This window comes from Oncorhynchus mykiss, chromosome 2, assembly GCF_013265735.2.
Source record: "Oncorhynchus mykiss isolate Arlee chromosome 2, USDA_OmykA_1.1, whole genome shotgun sequence".
In the NCBI taxonomy this organism is placed as follows: domain Eukaryota; kingdom Metazoa; phylum Chordata; class Actinopteri; order Salmoniformes; family Salmonidae; genus Oncorhynchus; species Oncorhynchus mykiss.
Genome location: NC_048566.1, coordinates 48,806,817 through 48,814,738, shown reverse-complemented (window position 1 = coordinate 48,814,738; position 7,922 = coordinate 48,806,817). Strand labels below are relative to the sequence as shown.

At 45.8% G+C, this 7,922-nt stretch overlaps 3 non-coding genes across 3 annotated transcripts; all 3 read left to right on the top strand.

Annotated features, from left to right (window-relative positions):
- The first annotated feature begins 2,068 nt into the window (after positions 1–2,068).
- trnas-gcu lies at positions 2,069–2,150 on the top strand. Its single transcript has one exon. It is a non-coding gene; the product is annotated as a tRNA-Ser (tRNA).
- A 1,036-nt stretch (positions 2,151–3,186) lies between these two features.
- On the top strand, positions 3,187–3,268 carry trnas-gcu. Its single transcript has one exon. It is a non-coding gene; the product is annotated as a tRNA-Ser (tRNA).
- A 1,037-nt stretch (positions 3,269–4,305) lies between these two features.
- On the top strand, positions 4,306–4,387 carry trnas-gcu. The gene has a single exon. It is a non-coding gene; the product is annotated as a tRNA-Ser (tRNA).
- The last annotated feature ends 3,535 nt before the right edge of the window (positions 4,388–7,922 follow it).

Below are 7,922 nucleotides of genomic sequence, written 5' to 3'. Positions count from 1 at the left end.
CCTGTTCACCGGACGTGCTACCTGTCCCAGACCTGCTGTTTTCAACTCTCTAGAGATAGCAGGAGCGGTAGAGATACTCTTAATGATCGGCTATGAAAAGCCAACTGACATTTACTCCTGAGGTGCTGACTTGCTGCACCCTCGATAACTACTGTGATTATTAGGGTATCAATCCAATTGGCAAAATAGATATAGTTATAGTGACCCAATAAAATTGTCCGATAGACCTATTCAGATAGCATCCGATAAGACAGCTAAAGATTAGCGGGCTGCAGATGGGCGTTCAGGTAACGTCGCGATGGAGGGGCAGGTTGGATAACTCCCTCGGGCAGATAACGTCGGTAGTCCAGTCGTGAAGGCCCGGTGGGGCTCCGCATCGGCAGTAAAACGGGTCTAGATCCGTGATTGTAGCCCAGGAGTGGCTGATGGAACTCTTCAGCTGGCTAGCTCCGGAATAATTTATGTTTGCTCCGGGATTGATGTAAGCCAATAGTCACTCAGATAGGTGGACCTCGGGGCAGGGGATTCCATTACCTGGTTGACTGGGAGGGTTATGGCCCGGAGGAGAGGTGCTGGGTCCGCGCTAGGGACATCTTGAATCCAGGCCTCATTGCTGATTTCCAACGCCGGCACCCCGGTCAACCTGGTATGTGCCCAGGCAGGACACGATGTGGCACCCCTAGTGGGGGATACTGTCACACCCTGATCTGTTTCACCTGTCTTTGTGCTTTTCTCCACCCCCTTCCAGGTGTCCGCCATCTTCCCCATTATCCCTAGTGTATTTATACCTGTGTTCTCTGTTTGTCTGTTGCCAATTCATTTTGTTCGTCAAGCCTACCAGCGTTTTCCCCCTTGCTCCTGTTTTTGTTCTAGTTCCTGTTTTCTAGTTTTTCCGATTTTGACCTTTCTGGCTCTCCTGACCCTGAGCCTGCCTGCCATTCTGTACCTTGTCACCTTGTCACACTACACTTCCGGCGCCGACAGAGATGGCCGCCTCGCTTCGCCTTCCTAGGAAACTATGCAGTTTTTTGTTTTTTTACGTGTTATTTCTTACATTAGTACCCCAGGTCATCTTAGGTTTCATTACATACAGTCGAGAAGAACTACTGAATATAAGAGCAACGTCAACTCACCATCAGTACGACCAAGAATATGTTTTTCGCGACGCGGATCCTGTGTTCTGCCTTACAAACAGGACAACGGAGCGGATCCCATGCAGCGACCCAAAAAAACGACTCCGAAAAAGAGGGAAACGAGGCGGTCTTCTGGTCAGACTCCGGAGACGGGCACAACGCGCACCACTCCCTAGCATTCTTCTTGCCAATGTCCAGTCTCTTGACAACAAGGTTGATGAAATCCGAGCAAGGGTAGCATTCCAGAGGGACATCAGAGACTGTAACGTTCTTTGCTTCACGGAAACGTGGCTCACTGGAGAGACGCTATCCGAGGCGGTGCAGCCAACGGGTTTCTCCACGCATCGCGCAGACAGAAACAAACATCTTTCTGGTAAGAAGAGGGGCGGGGGCGTATGCCTTATGGCTAACGTGACATGGTGTGATGAAAGAAACATACAGGAACTCAAATCCTTCTGTTCACCTGATTTAGAATTCCTCACAATCAAATGTAGACCGCATTATCTACCAAGAGAATTCTCTTCGATTATAATCACAGCCGTATATATCCCCCCCCCCCCCCCCCCCCCCAAGCAGACACATCGATGGCTCTGAATGAACTTTATTTGACTCTTTGCAAACTGGAAACCATTTATCCGGAAGCTGCATTCATTGTAGCTGGGGATTTTAACAAAGCTAATCTGAAAACAAGACTCTAAACAACAAGAAGAATAGCTTCACCAAGGGCAACCTCAATAGTGGGATTTGAACCGACAGCTCAAAACACTTAATCAAGCACTTGAGACCACTCGGCCTGACAAAACATTTGTTAAATGTCTCGATGGGATCGACACATGTCCTTGCCATTGCTCTGCATAACTTTCATTGATTTCAATCTAGGGTTTACATACAGCAACTACAGTCTTTTAAGGTCATTTGCAACTCCCAAAAAACAGGATGAGGTGGCCGAGTGGTTACGGCGATGGACTGCTAATCCATTGTGCTCTGCATGCATGGGTTTGAATCCCATCCTCATCGTGTAACATTTAAAATTCGGTGCTTTATTTTGGCACTGGAAGATTTTGACTTTCACAAACACTGGTAAAATTGCTGACTGCCTCAGCGATAGCACAGGACTTGGTATCTGAGTGGTGAAGGCGATGAACTGCATGTGTGGATTATAACACCAACCTCTTCACAAAACATGTGTTATTTCCTCTCTTACATGCCCCACATGAATGTAGAGTCCCTGCACAATCCTAGTGCGACTAATACGATTCAGGTATTGAAGAATAGCTTCACCAAGGGCAACCTCAATGGTGAGATTTGAACCGACAGCTCAAAACACTTAATCAAGCACTTGAGACCACTCGGCCTAACAAAACATTTGTTAAATGTCTCGTTGGGATCGACACATGGCCTTGCCATTGCTCTGCCTAACTTTCATTGATTTCAATCTAGAGTTTACATTACAGCAACTACAGTTTTTTAAGGTAATTTGCCACATGTAAATAACAGGATGAGGTGGATGAGTGGTTAAGGTGATGGACTGCTTATCCATTGTGCTCTACATGCATGGGTTAGAATCTCATCGTGTAACAATTAAAATTCGGTGCTTTATTTTGGCACTGGAAGATTTTGATTTTCACAAACACTGGTAAAATTGCTGACTGCCACAGCGAGAGCACAGGACTTGGTATCTGAGTGGTGAAGGCGATGAACTGCATGTGTGGATTATAACACCAACCTCTTCACAAAACATTTGTTATTTCCTCTCTTACATGGCCCCACATGAATATAGAATCCCATCGCAATCCTAGTGCGACTAATACGATTCAGGTATTGAAGAATAGCTTCACCAAGGGCAACCTCAATGGTTGGATTTGAACCGACAGCTCAAAACACTTAATCAAGCACTTGAGACCACTCGGCCTGACAAAACATTTGTTAAATGTCTCGATGGGATCGACACATGTCCTTGCCATTGCTCTGCATAACTTTCATTGATTTCAATCTAGGGTTTACATACAGCAACTACAGTCTTTTAAGGTCATTTGCAACTCCCAAAAAACAGGATGAGGTGGCCGAGTGGTTAAGGCGATGGACTGCTAATCCATTGTGCTCTGCATGCATGGGTTCGAATCCCATCCTCATCGTGTAACAATTAAAATTCGGTGCTTTATTTTGGCACTGGAAGATTTTGACTTTCACAAACACTGGTAAAATTGCTGACTGCCACAGCGAGAGCACAGGACTTGGTATCTGAGTGGTGAAGGCGATGAACTGCATGTGTGGATTATAACACCAACCTCTTCACAAAACATTTGTTATTTCCTCTCTTACATGGCCCCACATGAATATAGAATCCCGTCGCAATCCTAGTGCGACTAATACGATTCAGGTATTGAAGAATAGCTTCACCAAGGGCAACCTCAATGGTTGGATTTGAACCGACAGCTCAAAACACTTAATCAAGCACTTGAGACCACTCGGCCTGACAAAACATTTGTTAAATGTCTCGTTGGGATCGACACATGGCCTTGCCATTGCTCTGCCTAACTTTCATTGATTTCAATCTAGGGTTTACATTACAGCAACTACAGTTTTTTAAGGTCATTTGCCACATGTAAATAACAGGATGAGGTGGATGAGTGGTTAAGGCGATGGACTGCTTATCCATTGTGCTCTACATGCATGGGTTAGAATCTCATCGTGTAACAATTAAAATTCGGTGCTTTATTTTGGCACTGGAAGATTTTGACTTTCACAAACACTGGTAAAATTGCTGACTGCCACAGCGAGAGCACAGGACTTGGTATCTGAGTGGTGAAGGCGATGAACTGCATGTGTGGATTATAACACCAACCTCTTCACACAACATTTGTTATTTCCTCTCTTACATGGCCCCACATGAAAATAGAATCCCTGCGCAATCCTAGAGCGACTAATAAGATTCAGGTATTGAAGAATAGCTTCACCAAGGGCAACCTCAATAGTGGGATTTGAACCGACACCTCAACACACTTAATCAAGCCCTGGAGACCACTCGGCCTGACAAAACATTTGTTAAATGTCTCGATGGGATCGACACATGTCCTTGCCATTGCTCTGCATAACTTTCATTGATTTCAATCTAGCGTTTAAATACAGCAACTACAGTCTTTTAAGGTCATTTGCAACTCCCAAAAAACAGGATGAGGTGGCCGAGTGGTTAAGGCGATGGACTGCTGATCCATTGTGCTCTGCATGCATGGGTTCGAATCCCATCCTTATCGTGTAACAATTAAAATTCGGTGCTTTATTTTGGCACTGGAAGATTTTGACTTTCACAAACACTGGTAAAATTGCTGACTACCACAGCGATAGCACAGGACTTGGTATCTGAGTGGTGAAGGCGATGAACTGCATGTGTGGATTATAACACCAACCTCTTCACAAAAAATTTGTTATTTCCTCTCTTACATGGCCCCACATGAATATAGAATCCCGTCGCAATCCTAGTGCGACTAATACGATTCAGGTATTGAAGAATAGCTTCACCAAGGGCAACCTCAATGGTGGGATTTGAACCGACAGCTCAAAACACTTAATCAAGCACTTGAGACCACTCGGCCTGACAAAACATTTGTTAAATGTCTCGATGGGATCGACACATGTCCTTGCCATTGCTCTGCATAACTTTCATTGATTTCAATCTAGGGTTTACATACAGCAACTAAAGTCTTTTAAGGTCATTTGCAACTTCCAAAAAACATAATGAGGTGGCTGAGTGGTTAAGGCGATGGACTGCTAAACAACAAGACCCTAAATTTTATCAGCATATCGATTGCGCAACCAGGGGTGGAAAGAACTTGGATCATTGTTACTCTAACTTCCGCGACGCATATAAGGCCCTGCCCCGCCCCCCTTTCGGAAAAGCTGACCACGACTCCATTTTGTTGATCCCTGCCTACAGACAGAAACTAAAACAAGAGGCTCCCACGCTGAGGTCTGTCCAACGCTGGTCCGACCAAGCTGACTCCACACTCCAAGACTGCTTCCATCACGTGGACTGGGACATGTTTCGTATTGCATCAGACAACAACATTGACAAATACGCTGATTCGGTGTGCGAGTTCATTAGAATGTGCGTTGAAGATGTCGTTCCCATAGCAACGATTAAAACGTTCCCTAACCAGAAACCGTGGATTGATGGCAGCATTCGCGTGAAACTGAAAGCGTGAACCACTGCTTTTAATCAGGGCAAGGTGTCTGGTAACATGACCGAATACAAACAGTGCAGCTATTCCCTCCGCAAGGCTATCAAACAAGCTAAGCGTCAGTACAGAGACAAAGTAGAATCTCAATTCAACGGCTCAGACACAAGAGGCATGTGGCAGGGTCTACAGTCAATCACGGACTACAGGAAGAAATCCAGCCCAGTCACGGACCAGGATGTCCTTTACCCAGGCAGACTAAATAACTTTTTTGCCTGCTTTGAGGACAATACAGTGCCACTGACACGGCCTGCAACGAAAACATCCGGTCTCTCCTTCACTGCAGCCGAGGTGAGTAAGACATTTAAACGTGGTAACCCTCGCAAGGCTGCAGGCCCAGACGGCATCCCCAGCCGCACCCTCAGAGCATGCGCAGACCAGCTGGCCGGTGTGTTTACGGACATATTCAATCAATCCCTATACCAGTCTGCTGTTCCCACATGCTTCAAGAGGGCCACCATTGTTCCTGTTCCCAAGAAAGCTAAGGTAACTGAGCTAAACGACTACCGCCCCGTAGCACTCACTTCCGTCATCATGAAGTGCTTTGAGAGACTAGTCACCTCCAGCCTACCTGACACCCTAGACCCACTCCAATTTGCTTACCGCCCAAATAGGTCCACAGACGATGCAATCTCAACCACACTGCACACTGCCCTAACCCATCTGGACAAGAGGAATACCTATGTGAGAATGCTGTTCATCGACTACAGCTCGGCATTCAACACCATAGTACCCTCCAAGCTCGTCATCAAGCTCGAGACCCTGGGTCTCGACCCCGCCCTGTGCAACTGGGTACTGGACTTCCTGACGGGCCGCCCCCAGGTGGTGAGGGTAGGCAACAACATCTCCTCCCCACTGATCCTCAACACTGGGACCCCACAAGGGTGCGTTCTGAGCCCTCTCCTGTACTCCCTGTTCACCCACGACTGCGTGGCCACGCACGCCTCCAACTCAATCATCAAGTTTGCGGACGACACAACAGTGGTAGGCTTGATTACCAACAACGACGAGACGGCCTACTGGGAGGAGGTGAGGGCCCTCGGAGTGTGGTGTCAGGAAAATAACCTCACACTCAACGTCAACAAAACTAAGGAGATGATTGTGGACTTCAGGAAACAGCAGAGGGAACACCCCCCTATCCACATCGATGGAACAGTAGTGGAGAGGGTAGCAAGTTTTAAGTTCCTCGGCAGACAAACTGAATTGGTCCACTCACACAGACAGCATTGTGAAGAAGGCGCAGCAGCGCCTCTTCAACCTCAGGAGGCTGAAGAAATTTGGCTTGTCACCAAAAGCACTCACAAACTTCTACAGATGCACAATCGAGAGCATCCTGTCGGGCTGTATCACCGCCTGGTACGGCAACTGCTCCGCCCTCAACCGTAAGGCTCTCAGAGGGTAGTGAGGTCTGCACAACGCATCACCGGGGGCAAACTACCTGCCCTCCAGGACACCTACACCACCCGATGTCACAGGAAGGCCATAAAGATCATCAAGGACATCAACCACCCGAGCCACTGCCTGTTCACCCCGCTATCATCCAGAAGGCGAGGTCAGTACAGGTGCATCAAAGCTGGGACCAAGAGACTGAAAAACAGCTTCTATCTCAAGGCCATCAGACTGTTAAACAGCCACCACTAACATTGAGTGACTGCTGCCAACACACTGACACTGACTCAACTCCAGCCACTTTAATAATGGGAATTGATGGGAAATGATGTAAATATATCACTAGCCACTTTAAACAATGCTACCTTATATAATGTTACTTACCCTACATTATTCATCTCATATGCATACGTATATACTGTACTCTAAATCATTGACTGTATTCTTATGTAATACATGTATCACTAGCCACTTTAACTATGCCACTTTGTTTACATACTCATCTCATATGTATATACTGTACTCGATACCATCTACTGTATCTTGCCTATGCTGCTCTGTACCATCACTCATTCATATATCCTTATGTACATATTCTTTATCCCCTTACACTGTGTACAAGACTGTAGTTTTGGATTTGTTAGTTAGATTACTTGTTATTACTGCATTGTCGGAACTAGAAGCACAAGCATTTCGCTACACTCGCATTAACATCTGCTAACCATGTGTATGTGACAAATAAAATTTGATTTGATTTGATTTACACTGGATTATTGACCTCTGCCTGCCCTGACCCTGAGACTGCCTGCCGTTCTGTACCTTTTGACTCTGATCTGGATGACTAACCTCTGCCTGCCCTTGACCTGTTGTTTTGCCTGCCCCCTGTTCTAGTAAAACACTTTTGTTACTTCGACACTGTCTGCATCTGGGACTTCCCTAAAACGTGATACACACAGGGGAATTGGGTGTTGCATAATTTTGTTGAATAAATAAAATAAGTACATTTTCTTTTTGTTATTTGTAAACTCAGGTTCAATTTATGTAATATTAGGTTTTGGTTGAAGATCTGATAACATTCAGTCTCAAAAATATGCAAAAATGCAGACAATCTGAGAGGGGGGAAATACTTTTTCAAAGCACTGTGTATATTTCCTCCTAATATTGT